Genomic DNA, 14,558 nt, shown 5'->3' with positions numbered 1-14,558 from the left:
TCAAAATATAATTTATACTCATCACTATTTTGAAATTACATAATTAGACCTGCTGCCAGATGTTATTTAATGTGTAAGGAAGCACATATATAACTACATCACGCATTTGTTTTAATATTTTTAAAACTTTCAATAAAAATAATTTCATTTACGTTTCCATGTATTTTACTTTATACATTTAAAAACATTATTCTGAGATAAGGTCCACAGGCCAGGCTGCCAAAGTGGTCCATGACATAAAAGAGGTTATTTAATTTTACCTTTATTATTTATACCTATTAATTGCTTATAGTATATAATCTAAACACTTTAGCATGGAATTCAAGGCTCCTCATTAACTGTTCACACCCACTTTATCATCTTAATCTCTGTCCCACCCCTACTTTTCATACTAAACTCTAGTCATACCAGACAATAGTGACTCTCCCTTATCTGGTGGCAGATAGGTTTTTGAATTAACCCTAGTTAATAGACAGTAGCCATGCACTGGCTTGGGCTTTGCCTTACCCAGACCTTCTCTGCCTGCCAAGTGAATTCTTTTAAAGGTCTGTTTTCCCTAATACTATGAGGTCCTAATAGGGCTGAATCTTAAATCTTTCTCATTCCTAATGTAAATGATCAATGAAATGAATATAAAAGAGATTCTAAATTGGCAAGGCACTGTGTGTAGTAATAATCTCTCGGGGAGTGAAGTTAGTCTCTGAATCTCATAAAATCGCCTAGCTCTGATCTTTTTGGGGATAGAAATGAGGAGGCCCTTGAGCTCTAAGGCTGGATCCCCAGCTGATAAATCTTGGATGGAGGGGAAAGGGAGGGGAAAGAGAGCAGTAACTGAGGTGGATCTGATTAAGACTGAAGGATGGAAATGTGCTGAAGGGAAAGGCAGGAGTGACTTCTCCCATTTCCCAGAGCAGTTATTCAAAACTATCATCTCTCTGACCAAGCGTCCCATTCCATCCCCAACTCTCTCTCATCAAATGACTCCCATCTTAATGTTACAGAGCCAACTCTATCAACCTTCTGCCTTCCCCTACTTCCCATCCTTTCCTTTGCTCTAGTTTAGTGGTTCTCAACCCACAGCATTAGTCACCTCAGGAGTTTTTTTAAAAAGAAACACTGATGCCTGAGTTTGTTTAATTGGCCTCAGATAGAGCAACTGCATTGGTTTTATTTTTAAAAAGCTTCCCAGGTGACTCTAATGTGCATACAAGATTGAGTTCCACTAGTGTTCTTGGTTCTGTAAATTAGCTATTCTCATCCATAAATTGTCTACTTCTCGGTTCCATGGTACACTTTTATGCCTAAGAGTTTCCCATCTTAAAAGAACACACTGTTGCAGCCCACACGCTTGCCCCTCATCTCATCACTTTACAACGATGTTTCTTTAAAGGGTACCCTACACCTGTATGGTTTTTACCAGTTATGTTCTATGACTTTTTACTCTTCCAGCCAGTACTGGCATATGCTTTTGTACTCGTCATTCCCTCTGCTTCTATCTCCTCTCATATTTCTTTGACCAGCTACTGCTCACTAGCCTTTTAACACAAATTGAGTGACCCAAAGATCACCTTGGAAAGGGTTTTCTCAAGTCCTTCAATACAATCATGCTCAGAGTAACCTGTGGTTTTTTTTTTTTTTTCTATTATAAATTTACTTTACTACCACTGCGGATTCTCTCATCGTCTCGACATAACAGAGCGCTTCAGAAAGCTGAGACTATTTCATTTGCTTCTGACTTTCTGGAGTCTAACTCCTGGAAACCACTCGGTGAAAAAAGTCTGAGTAATGAATGGAAAGAAAGGCTAGGAAACGGAGGTCTGGGGCGGGGAAATGAGGGGGAGGGCGTGTGTGTAGAAACAGGGTGGGGAGGGCTAACGGGGTGGCGCTGAGAACCCTGCGCCAAAACTGGGGAGCGGGCAAGGATACCCTAGATCTGCGTGGACGGTAAGCGGTCCCCGGCCCAAACACACCGACCAGCAAACCCAAGTGGGGAGCAGGCTTCTTACCTGCCTCGTGCCTCACCACCCCAACCAGGCTTCAGGCGGCTCTCTATTGGCCGGAAAACGAAAGCTACGGTCGCAAACCCAGAGTTTTCTACCCCTAACATTGCGACATTCCTCTCCAGTAGAGAGAAAATCTAAGGCAGAGTTCCCCGCTCTGCCGTAAGGTGAGGAAGAAAAGTTTGGGCGGGGCCGCCTGGGGCGGATGAAATGGGGCGTGTCCGCGCAAGCGCATGCTGTACTCTCTGACGGCGTCACGTGCGGGGGCGGGGGCGGGGCCGGGCGGACGGGCCAGCTCTGGCCGGCGGTAGGGGGCGTGGGAGGTAAGTGCGCGCGCCTGCTCGTCTGCAGCTGAGGAGTCGCGCGGGGCGGGGCTGCGTGCGCGGGGTCGGTCGCGCGCGGGCCGGAGCGGACGGGGACGGGGACGGGGACGGGGACGGGGACGGGGACGGGGACGGGGCGGCGGTTGGCTGTGGCTGCTGAGAGTCCAGTCAGGACGCCGAGAGGCGGCGGAGGAGGCACCGGCGGCACCGGCAGAGGGGGCGACAGCGGTTGAGGCGGCGGTCCAACGCGTGCTCTCTGGGCGGGTGCGGCGGGGGATGTGCCTGCCCAGGCCGGGCGGAGTCTCTCTGACAGGGCGGGGGATGCGCGGCGGCCGCTCGCCCGGACCCTAAGGCAGCTGGGCCCACCCTCCCGAAACCCTCCGAGCCTCGGTGGTCTCGGCCTCTGCTGTCTCCTCCGGCCTGACCCTGGGGCTGAGGCTGGCAGGCGGCTTCCGCCGAAGAGGAGGGGGCTGCGGTGGCCACCGCGGCGGAGCCCGAGGTAAGACCCGCCCAAGCCGCCCAGCGGCCCTGCGGCCCGGCCCGGCCCGGCCCACGTCTCAGTCTCTCTCTTTAGCTTTTGCGGAGCCGCTCCGCCCCGCCCCGGCGGAGACGCCCCGCGAGCGGGTCTACCCCGCAGCCTCCCTGACACCCGATCGCTGCCCCGGGTCCCCCGTAGACCCCACCCATCGTATCTTCCATTAACCAGACACCATTCCGGCCCTCCAACCTCTCTTGGGGTTCTGTCACGGGCCCCCCACCCCAGCACACCCTACTGGAACCTCCTTCAGACTCTCTTCGGACGCTTAATGGGGCCTCGAGACTCTGTCACATTCTCTCGTGAGCTGACCCGGGTTTGTCACTGTTCCTCAGACCCAGTTACGACCACCCCCTAACCCATTGCTACCCCCATTTCCAGGGCAGATCCATCGTGCCCACCCCTCTTCTCTCCTCCCCTTCCCCCCCCCCCCCACCCCCAGCTCGCTCACCGCTTAGCCGACTAGCTCTTCCCCTACCCAACTCGGCTTTCAGATAGTCTGCTTCGTGATGCTCTTACCTCCCAAGAGATCTGATGTCAGCCCCTCTTTAGACACCATCAACAGCGGCCTCTCCCCCCCACTCCTACTGTAGCCTCTCCCCCAGACCTCTTGTCCTTAGGCAGACCTGATTATCTTTCTCCCCGCTCGTGATCCTTTCTTTGGTTGGAAGGGCTTTGCCATGAAATCCTGAAGGGGTGTTTGCATAGCCTAGTGTATTCCCTCCGGTGGGGCTTAAGGGGACCAACTGACACCCTTGTTTGGAGGGTTTAGTCTGGTGGCTATAGAGAGAGGAAGAGGGAAGAGCTTGGAAGCCCCGGGCAGGGGGTGTGTGTTGTTGTAAGGTCTCACAGCCTGCTTCTTATCTTGTCTCTTCTGTAGAACGTGTGAGGTAGTCCAGATCGTGACATTTTAGGGACTTCTATAAGGATCAAAGCACATAACGCTAATGAATGTAACTGTGTCTCCATGTGGTATCGTTTGCTTCACTTTCTTGTAGATTTTTGCAGATCTTTTGCACTGTTTTTGAAGGATACCAGGGTGCTTTTTTTGTTTTTTGATTTGCTTTTTGCGAATTTGCTGGAAAAGAAAGATTTGTAGCTTTCCTTAATCCCTGAAGACTTTAATATCAGTTTAATAATAAAATTCTGCTACCTGGTGCTACTGTCTTGCTTTTCCAAGGAGCAAGTGCAATTATCATGCAGAGTTCACCGATGTCATTACCAACAGCCTTCTTAGTAGTAAAATATTGAATAAAATATAGTTTGTTGAACTCCTGAGCTGTCAAGAAGGAAAGGTAATTTTACACCAGTTGATCAGTGCATAATTTTAACCTTGGTATAGGGATGAAGTATAGAGAGGTTTTTGTAGTCAGTACTTTAAAATTTTTTATTTTGTGTGTGTGGAACTGAGGAGGGAGAAAATCATATTAAAATTATAGGTCATAACTAGACATAGTATAAAAGTCAAAAGGTTCAAAAGAGTATGCAGTAAAAAGTTTCTTTTCCCCCTTTTTATCCTCTAACCACTCATTTTCCCTCCTTGGAAGCAACCACTGTTTCCATCTTTGTGTGTGTCCTTCCTGTGATATTTCTAGCATACAAGTCTATACATTTATATTTTTAAAACACTCCACAGACAAATTCTTGCATACTGTATACTATGGATATACCACCCCCCCGCCCTTTAATAATAGATCCTAGAGTTCATTCAACAATAGTACATTTGGAAGTGCCTCATTTACTGGGTGGATAGTATTCCGTTCTGGTGATCTTGAGGTTATTTTCAGTCTTTGTTTTTATAAACCGTGCGGCATGCTTTTCTTTTAAATGTATCATATGTTTTGTATGTTTTAAGTAATTTTCAGGATTTGAAAAATTTCATGATGATTCTTTTGTGAACCTACAAGAAAGCATATAACTAAAGTAAATTTCTCATTGAACCTCTGAGCTTCCATGGAGTGACTGGCTTTGAAAGAGATTATAATGTTTATCAAGTAAGTTACTGAAGGATTTAAAGAAGGGGACTGAAATGATAAGATTTGCATTTTTAAAAGATCACTCTGTCTGCTTTGAGGAGGGTGGATTGAAAGGTAGACTAAATGTGTCAGGAGGGTAAATGATGATGGTGCAGTCTTCATTTGGGTTTTGAGAGTAGACAGGATTTGGTGATTTCATTGGATTTGGAATTAGGGTTAGGGTTCATAGAGGATAAGATCTAGGTTTCTAGCCTGTGCCTTTCACTGAGGTGGGGATCCATATGAGGGAGGAGTGGAATTTTTATTTTTGTCAAGAAAGGGGAATTCAATTTGTGACATGTTGAGTTTGGGTGATTATACTTCTATCAGATGTAGATGGCCAGGAGGCAACTGGATTTGTGGCTTAAGCTCATTATCAAGTTCTGGGTTGATAGTAATAGATTTGGGTGCAAAAGGTGTACCTGAGAGGAGAAGAGATTGTAGGATAGAAATCCAACATTTACAGTATAGGTAGAGTTGAATGTCTAAGCTAGTAAACTATGTGATTAAGTTCTCTAAAAAATCTTGTTATAGTTTAAACGTCAATAGGTTCACTGTCTGACAAGGCTTTTTAACAGTGTTTTCCCCCCGAGTTGTGTATAGTACTGAGGGAAATGGAGTAAACTTAGATTTTTAAAAAGGTAAAACCTCAGTAGAAATTAGCAACATAAATCTCGTTTTTTCTAATCATTTAGATTATACTATTGTAAAAGTTTGTTCAATCTTCATTGTTTACAGAGAAGTATAGGAGCTTGGAAAATGTGGTTTGCCAAGAATATTAAGTTTTTTGGTTTGTATGATTTCTAGTTACATTAGTAATAAAGATTAGTCAAAAAATTTTCAGTCATGTTTTTAAAACATAACATGACTTAATTATTTATTCCTAAGTCCAGAGCTACAGTGTAGAGCTCTTGCCTTTACTCTGGATGCCTGTAAATCACTTCTAATGGACATCTCCACTGGGATTCATATTTCACAAGCACTTCACACATGTACAAAATAAAACTGTTCTCTGCCTCTCTTCCCTCCAAAAAGGTGGGGGTAGAAGGAGACAAACTGCAACAAAATTTTTTCTTTTGATTGCCTGTCTTAATGAACGGTACTACTCTCTCCTCCTCATGAAGCCTTTAGGAATCTGGGAATCATCCTCCACTGCACTCTGTACCGAACTACCAACATCACAAAGTCCGGCACGTTCTCTCTCATGATATTTCAGATCATTCCTGATTGCTATTTTTGTTGTCTCTGTTTAACCCCGAATGTCTGTTGGTCTTCTTGTCTTCTCATCTGCCTCTAGTTTTGCCGTACCCTCTAGTTCATTCTCTCCACTTTTGCCAGAGTAAGTGTTCTAAAATGCTCTTTTAGTTAGGCTTTTTTAGTTGCAACGAAGAGACTCAAGTTATCTTAAGTAGCGGAGTACTTATTGAAAGAAAACATGCACAAGGGAACCCAGGAAAAGTTAAACAGCTTGGTCTCAGGAAGAACAGGAACTTAAAAATAAAGCTAGAGGGCTTCCCTGGTGGCGCAGTGGATAAGAATCTGCCTGCCAATGCAAGGGACACAGGTTCGATCCCTGGTCCAGGAAGATCCCACATGCCGCGGAGCAACTAAGCCCATGCGCCACTACTACTGAGCCTGCACTGCAGAGCCTGTGTGCCACAACTACTGAAGCCCGCGTGCCTAGAGCTCGTGCTCTGCAACAAGAGAAGCCACCGCGATGAGAAGCCCATGCACCGCAACGAAGAGTAGCCCCCGCTCGCCGCAACTAGAGAAAGCCCGCACAGCAATGAAGACCCAACACGGCCAAAAATAAATAAATTTAATAAATAAATAAATAAATATAAAACTAGAAGCAGGAAAAGACAGATTTCACTCTAGTGCTCTACTGTTAACTTGTCTTAGCTACTTTTTCTATTTTGTTTTGTATTACTTTTTCTCTCTAATCCCCTCCCCCACCCGATCTCATGGCTTCCATTTATTCCTAATTTCTGCCTCCTTATAACTACCGTGTCACTCCCATGCCAACATCTTGCCTCCTGGCTACTGTCTTTTTTCTTTTTTAACATCTTTATTGGAGTATAATTGCTTTACAATGATGTGTTAGTTTCTGCTGTATAACAAAACGAATCCGCTACACATATACATATATCCCCATATCTCTTCCCTCTTGTGTCTCCCTCCCACCCTCCCTATCCCACCCCTCTAGGTGGTCACACAGCACCAAGCTGATCTCCCTGTGCTATGCGGCTGCTTCCCACTAGCTATCTATTTTACATTTGGTAGTGTATATTGGCTACTGTCTTTTTAACTTGAGCTTCTGTTGCTGACTTCTTCCTAAGATTTTCTGGTTTGAATTCCCAAGAAACAATCTCTTTGGCTCAGCACTGTAATCATGGGCTGCTAGCAAGCCTGTGTACTTCGGTCATGTGACTACTCCTGGCCATTTAGTGATAGCTGTGTGTTTATTTGTGCATGTGGGTGTGAGGCAGGATCATAATGGTGAAAAACATGGGGCAGTGTGCAGGCTAACTCTCCCACAAAATGGGGTTGCAAACATGGCAGGCACCATGATTGACATAGTACGAATACAAGTCTAATCATATCCTTTCCTGTTGAAAGATCTTCAGTGCTTTCCCATTGCTTTCAGGATAAAGCTTAAACTGTAGCTTGGCATGTGTGTGAGATCCTTCGTGATCTGACTCTTCTTTAGGCTTTCCTTCCTTGCGCTCTTAACTTCTTTGATCCACTCATTGAACTTAGGTCTTTGCACTCTCTGTTCCCTTTCCCGTCTTTCCCTTCCACCTTTCTCTGCTTAGCAATCTTCTATCTGATCTTCAGGGCTCAGACCAGGTATATCTTTGGGAAGCTTTCCTTTACTTCCTCCAGGTTAAGTTAGGTGCCACTCCTATAGTATGTAGTGCTTGCTTCTGTCACAGTTCTCTAATGAAATTCCTAATAGCTTGTCTATTTTCTTCACTGGGCTGTAGCTTCTTTGGTATCAGTACAATATAGTAAGGCACGTTTTTATTTTTTTTATTTTTATTTATTTTTATTTTTTAAATTTTTTTAAAATTTATTTATTTATTTATTTAATTTTGGCTGTGTTGGGTCTTCTTTTCTGTGGGAGGGCTTTCTTTAGTTGTGGCAAGCGGGGGCCACTCTTCATCGCGGTACGCAGGCCTCTCACTGTCGCGGCCTCTCTTGTTGCGGAGCACAGGCTCCAGACGCGCAGGCTCAGTAGTTGTGGCTCACGGGCCTAGTTGCTCCGCGGCATGTGGGATCTTCCCAGACCAGGGCTCGAACCCGTGTCCCCTGCATTGGCAGGCAGATTCTCAACCACTGCGCCACCAGGGAAGCCCCAAGGCACGTTTTTAGATTGAGGATTTTTTTTAAAAGAATATGCTTATTATAAATTATAATGTATACAAAGAAGTACACAGATCATAAATGTGCAGCTCAATAAATTTTCACAGAGTGAATACACAAATGTAACCAATACCTACATCAAGCACGATACAGGATATTACTATCAGTACAACCTCACAAGCCACCTTATGCCCTCTTCTGGTCGCTAGTCCAGTTCAAAGAGGATTTAATTTTAAATGGGAAGACTCTTTAACGTAGATTTCTCTACATATTTTGTGTGTATCTTTAGACATACAAGAGACATAGATATTAGAATTTTGATCCTATGGAAAGAACATACATAATTTATATTAGTGCAATTCTGGCATATTTTTGTGCAATAGATAAATTCAAAATCACATCATATTTTAATATTCAGTTATGGGATGTTTGTATTTAGGTAGATTTTCTTGTTTTTGAGTTTAATATTTTAGAGTAGTGGAAAAGAATATGATAGACCAAAGAATATTTGCTTAAAATAGCCTGTTTTGAGTGGGGATCGTGCTCGAGATGGGTATAGTAAACATGTAAAGCACTTTCCAAATGGTGTTTGGCCTCTGGGTTTTAATGTGAATTATGTTGCTAGCATATTTTGGCAATGGGGTCATCCAACGGGCAACTGGAGTATAATTTTACATGTACAGTGAGGAAAGGACTAGCTGTCCTGTGTCGTAGACAGCTGGCTTGCTAAGAATTGAGTTTTTTTTTGCAACTAGCAATAATTTTAGAGCATACTTTTTCTTTTTCTCAGTTTTGATTTTTCTTAAACTTTAAGATTATGTGGCTCTTTGAGTATGAAGGAATTCTTTTAAACATACTTCTTCCTTAGATGGACTTTTCTGTCTGTAAATATTAAATTTGTTAAGGCCAATTAAGTGGAAAGAATACTATAGACTCTTAAACCTGGATTTTCAACAGACCTCGATTCAATTTCCAGCCTCATCCCTTATGAGCTGTCATTTGTGGGCAAGTCACTTAACATTTCTGAGCTTCAAGAATGTTCATCTCACAAGATTATCATGAGTTAAAACAGTTTATGTAAAGCACCAAGCACATAGTAGATACTCAAGAAGTCTTCATTTTCCTCCTTGAATATGTCTATTTCTTGTTATGTTTAAATATGAGATCAAGAATTTAAAGAATTTATTGTGTGGCATAAATAAATGGCCATCAAAGTTTGTTGCTAGTAGAAGTCAATGTTAGAAGGATAGTCTGCTAGCTGTCTTTCAAGTGTGATCATAGTTTTCAATTCAGAAAGGCTCTAAAGAAACGCTTCTCTTGATGTCTTAGTATATCAGATTAATGGATGTTAGAATGTATTTTGATTCGGTGTGAGGTACAACAAAATGTTCTGTTTGCCAATGACAAACATTCCTTAAATCATTGACAGATTGTAGTACTATTGCTGTCTGTAGTGTGTAAGTATTTGAGATCTGTTTACTTATATTGATCAGATGATAGTGGGCTGAGTAGTCTCTGGATTTTTTTTTTTAAAGACAGTAACTTTATTTTATTTTTTCGGCCTTGCTGCGTGGCTGCTGGGATGTTAGTTCCCCGACCAGGGATTGAACCTAGGTCCCCAGCAGTGGAATCATGGAGTCTTAACCGCTGGACTGCCAGGGAACTCCCGAGATTTTTACTTATTTATTTATTTTACTATAAGGGAGAAAGTTCTTCAGATAACTGTGTGGATATGAGTTTATAAATGATCTTGAGATCCTATTTTTTCCTTACCTTCTTTTGCAACTCTACCTTATTTTAGTTCTCTTCCTGCCTTCCCCCTCCTTTTTTAAAAAAAGATAAAATTTATTTATTTGGTTGCACTGGGTCTTAGTTGTGGCAGGCGGGTTCCTTAGTTGTGGCTCACTGGCTCCTTAGTTGCGGCTCACCAGCTCCTTAGTTGTGGCACATGGGCTCCTTTAGTTGCAGCAGGCGGGCTCCTTAGTTGTGGCATGCGAACTCTTAGTTGCGGTAGGCATGTGGGATCTAGTTCCCTGACTAGGGATCAAACCTGGGCCCCCTGCATTGGGAGCGTGGAGTCTTATCCACTGTGCCACCAGGGAAATACCCACCCCCCTACTTTTTTTTTTATAATAAAAATACTTAGAAAATGTTGAGGGACATCCCTGGCCATCCAGTGGTTAAGACTCCGTGCTCCCATGGGTTCGATAGCTGGTTGGGGAACTGAGATCCTGCACGCTGCACGGCGCGGCCAAAAAAAAAAGTGTTGAAAAGTTGAAAGAATAGAACAAAGAACATTGATAAGTCAGCCACCATAAGAACCTGCTGTATAAAAAAATAAATAAAATTTTAAAATTAAAAAAAAAAGTTAACAGTATGCCATCCATATTTGCTTTATTGTTTTCTATGTGTATGTGTGTGTATATACTTTAACTGAACCTTTTGAAAATTGCGACTATTTTGACTTTTACCTCAAAACACTTGAGCATACATCTCCTAAGAAAATATTCTCCATATCACCACAGTGCCATTACCAGCACCTAAGAAAAATAACAGTAATTTCCTAATAATATTTAATATTCAGACTACAGTTAAATTTTCAGTTTTTCAAACCAGAATTCAGTCAAGATTTTTGCATGCATTTGATTATCTTTTTAGTTTCTTTTAATCTAGAAAAGTTTCTTATCCCACTCCTTTTTCTTATGATATTGAAACTTCTTTGACAAGACAAGATCATTATCTTATAGAATGGCCTTTTTTTTTTTTTAACATCTTTATTGGAGTATAATTGCTTTACAATGGTGTGTTAGTTTCTTCTTTATAACAAAGTGAATCAGCTATACATATACATATATCCCTATATTTCCTCCCTCTTGTGTCTCCCTCCCACCCTCCCTATCCCACCCCTCTAGGTGGTCACAAAGCACTGAGCTGATCTCCCTGTGCTATGCGGCTGCTTCCCACTCGCTATCTATTTTACGTTTGGTAGTGTATATGTCCGTGCCACTCTCTCCCTTCGTCCCAGTTTACCCTTCCCATTCTCAAGTCCATTCTCTATGTCTGTCCTGTCCCTAGGTTCTTCAGAACCTTTTTTTTTTTTAGATTCCATATATATATGTGTTAGCATATGGTAATTGTTTTTCTCTTTTTGACTTACTTCACTCTGTATGACAGACTCTAGGTCCATCCACCTCTCTACAAATAACTCAATTTCGTTTCTTTTTATGGCTGAGTAATATTCCATTGTGTATATGTGCCACATCTTCTTTATCAGAATGGCCTGTTTTCTAGTTATCTAATTATTTCTTTGTGCTTTTGCTTAACTTGTTCCTCTGTTCCGTGTATATCTTGTACAGTGGAAGTTATAATTTAAAGGCTTGATTATGCATGTTAAGTTTTGGCAAGAATACTTCATAGGTGATGTTATATTTCATGTTGCATACTATGGGAGATATATGACATCACTATTAGTGATCTAAGTTTTAAGAAGTTTAAAGTGATGTTTGCAGACTTCCCTGGTGGTGCAGTGGTTAAGAATTCGCCTGCCAGTGCAGGAGACATGGGTTCGAGCCCTGGTCCAGGAAGATCCCACATACCGCGGAGCAACTAAGCCCGTGCGCCACAACTACTGAGCCTGCGCTCTAGAGCCCGTGAACCACAACCACTGAGCCCACACGCCACAACTACTGAAGGCCCTGCACTCTGGGGCCTGTGCTTCGCAGCAAGAGAAGCCACTGCAATGAGAAGCACGTGCACTGTAACGAAGAGTAGCCCCCGCTCACCACAACTAGAGAAAGCCCACGTGCAGCAAGGAAGACCCAACGCAGCCAAAAATAAATAAATAAATTTAAAAAATAAATAAAGTGGTGTTTGCTGTATCTTTCCATTGTAAAAGCATATTCTTTCCTCTTATGATCATCAAGTACAATAATCTGTGGGGGCAATACTTTGGTATCATACAAATATTCCATCCTTCAAAATATTCTATACCTAGCGATTTTAGCATCTTTTGTGAGTCTTGGGCAAATGAGTTATTTGATTGAAGGTTGAAAAATGGTGATTTTTTCTAATTCTGTAATTTTTAAATATTTATTAGCTGTCGTTCTTCTGTTAACAAAAGGTTTATAACCTTCGTCACCTGGGAGTGAACTGTAGTTCTTCCTAAAAGGGCAGAGTAAGTAAATGCTTAATTTTTTCTTGTCTAATTTTCAGAGTGAGGAGTTGGCCTAATAGTCATGTACAGTGGTGACAAATGAGTTTATTAGTGGTCTCTTGGATTTTTATTTATTACAATTAGTTACAGATGTTCTTTTTTTCAGATTTTATTGAAGTACAGTTGACTTACAATGTTGTGTTAATTTCTTCTGTATAGCACAGTGACTCAGTTATACATATATATATTCTTTTTCATATTCTTTTCCATTATGGTTTGTTACAGGATATTGAATATAGTTTCCTGTGCTATACAGTAGGACCTTGTTGTTTATCCATCCTACATGTAATAGTTTGCTTCTGCTAATTTCAAACTCCCATTCCTTCCCTCCCATTGTTCTTTTTTGATGCTCAGATTGTCTCAAATAAGGATATTGGGAGTCCCTTCAAACAGACACCTGAGTTCTTTTTGCATAAGCCTATTATTAGTCTTTGAGTGATTCTTTTTGCATAAGCCTATTATTAGTCTTTGAGTGATTCCTTACTTTTGGGTATAAGACATCTTGGCTCACCAAGGACTTCTCCTGCTTCAGACAGGAATCAGCAGTTTCTCCAAGGAGATCTGTCTCCTTATAGTGGAGGAAGATATTTAGAAAACAACATCTGGATGTTGGTATGCTCCCTTTTATGGAACTGTCATCACTTCTAGGTCTTCTCAGGAGAGAAAAAAAAGCATGAAGTCATATTGATAATTCTTATTCAAATTTAACATTGCCTGTTTCTTTCTTCATCTTTTTTAAAAAAAGTACTTTAGTTTTAATCTCTTTTATATTGAAAATCTTAAGTTTTATTAACACTGATTTTTTTTCGTAAGTATAGCTAAAGTAGTTTAAAAATAAATAAAACTACTAGTAAATTTTAAGATTTCTTTGCATCCCATTTTGTCCTAGAATGTATCCCACCAAGGTTATACTTATTGTTAGTACTGTGTTTAAAAGTCACTTGAAATCATTATTTTCTCAATGTGATTGTTACCAGTTCGGTATGTATTTAGGTCCATTTGTTTTTCATTTTAGAGTTTGCTTCCTCTGTTTTTTTAAATTTACTGTTACCCTTTGAATATGTAAGATACATAGTTCAAAAGGAGAAACCAAATGTAAAGGTATATGTAGAAATCTTATTTTCATCCTCATCCCTTCTGTTTCCTTCTTGCTCTCCTATAGATAATCATTTTTGTAAGTTTCTGATCAATCATTCCAGTTTTTTCTTTTTCTTTCAAAGTTAGGTGTATGTGTATGTGTGTACTCTCCTTTCATACACCAAAGGTAACATACCATATGTACTGTTCTGTATTTCTTCTTTTTTTTTTTTTTCCATTTAACAATATATTTGGGAGAATACTCCATATTGGTACATACACATCTTATTCTTTTTTATGGAGGCATAGTATTCTATTGTGTTGATATACCATAATTTTATTAACGAGTCTGTATCTGATAGATATTTGTGTTTAATCTTTTGAACTATGAATAGGTAATACATACTGAATAGATTAACTGAAAAATAAAGTTTCTTCCTCAGGTAATTAAGAAGGAGTTGATTTGTTCCAGAGAGCCCTATAGTCTGAGGGGGCTTTGGTTTTTTGTTTTTGTGTTTTAAAAATATTTATTGATTTATTTATTTATGCATGCATGCATGCATGCTGCGCTAGGTCTTAGTTGCGACACACGGGATCTTCGTTGCAGCATGTGGACTTCTTAGTTACAGCATGCATGTGGGATCTAGTTCCCCGACCAGGGATCGAACCCCGGCCCCCTGCACTGGGAGTGTGGAGTCTTACCCACTGGACCACCAAGGAAGTCCCTGAGGGGGCTTTGTTACTGTGTTTTGTTGTTGTTGTTAAGAGGATTTCAGGAGAAGTAGATATACTTAGGTACACTTTCTTGCACCTAAATATTAGGTGATTGATATCAATGATGTTAATCTGCTTTGTTTTATGGCACCTGGTCAGAGGGGACAGAGATGATTTACCTACTTCCTCTCCCTGTGCTTCCTGGCTCCTTGAAGCATTGGAACTAAAAATCTGACGTCCTGGGTGTTTTCATGTAAGCATAAGTCAGGTTCTTTCCTTACTGTTTTTTCCCACAACCTCCCCTCTCCTTAACCT

The 14,558-nt window shown here is 41.5% G+C and overlaps 2 protein-coding genes across 26 annotated transcripts in view; one reads left to right on the top strand and one right to left on the bottom strand.

The window, feature by feature from the left end:
- Positions 1 to 2,170, bottom strand: part of SENP8 (SUMO peptidase family member, NEDD8 specific) — a 55,141-nt gene extending 52,971 nt beyond the window's left edge. For 13 of the 14 annotated variants that reach the window (XM_082383613.1, XM_082383615.1, XM_082383605.1 and 10 more), the window contains exon 1: positions 2,007 to 2,165. The gene's annotated coding sequence lies outside the window, so the exon portion shown is untranslated. Of the gene's footprint in view, positions 1 to 2,006 lie in introns of all 14 variants that reach the window. The other variant, XR_014242190.1, reaches the window with a different exon arrangement.
- Positions 2,171 to 2,304: 134 nt separating this feature from the next.
- Positions 2,305 to 14,558, top strand: part of MYO9A (myosin IXA) — a 277,041-nt gene continuing 264,787 nt past the window's right edge. For 11 of the 12 annotated variants that reach the window (XM_082383556.1, XM_082383560.1, XM_082383553.1 and 8 more), the window contains exon 1: positions 2,426 to 2,822. The gene's annotated coding sequence lies outside the window, so the exon portion shown is untranslated. Of the gene's footprint in view, positions 2,324 to 2,425; positions 2,823 to 14,558 lie in introns of those variants that run through there. The other variant, XM_082383557.1, reaches the window with a different exon arrangement.

The sequence above is a fragment of the Balaenoptera borealis genome, assembly GCF_965194805.1.
Source record: "Balaenoptera borealis genome assembly, chromosome: 3".
NCBI classification, from domain to species: Eukaryota; Metazoa; Chordata; class Mammalia; order Artiodactyla; family Balaenopteridae; genus Balaenoptera; species Balaenoptera borealis.
Note: the sequence above shows the minus strand (reverse complement) of the source record. Positions and strands in the feature narration are given on the sequence as shown.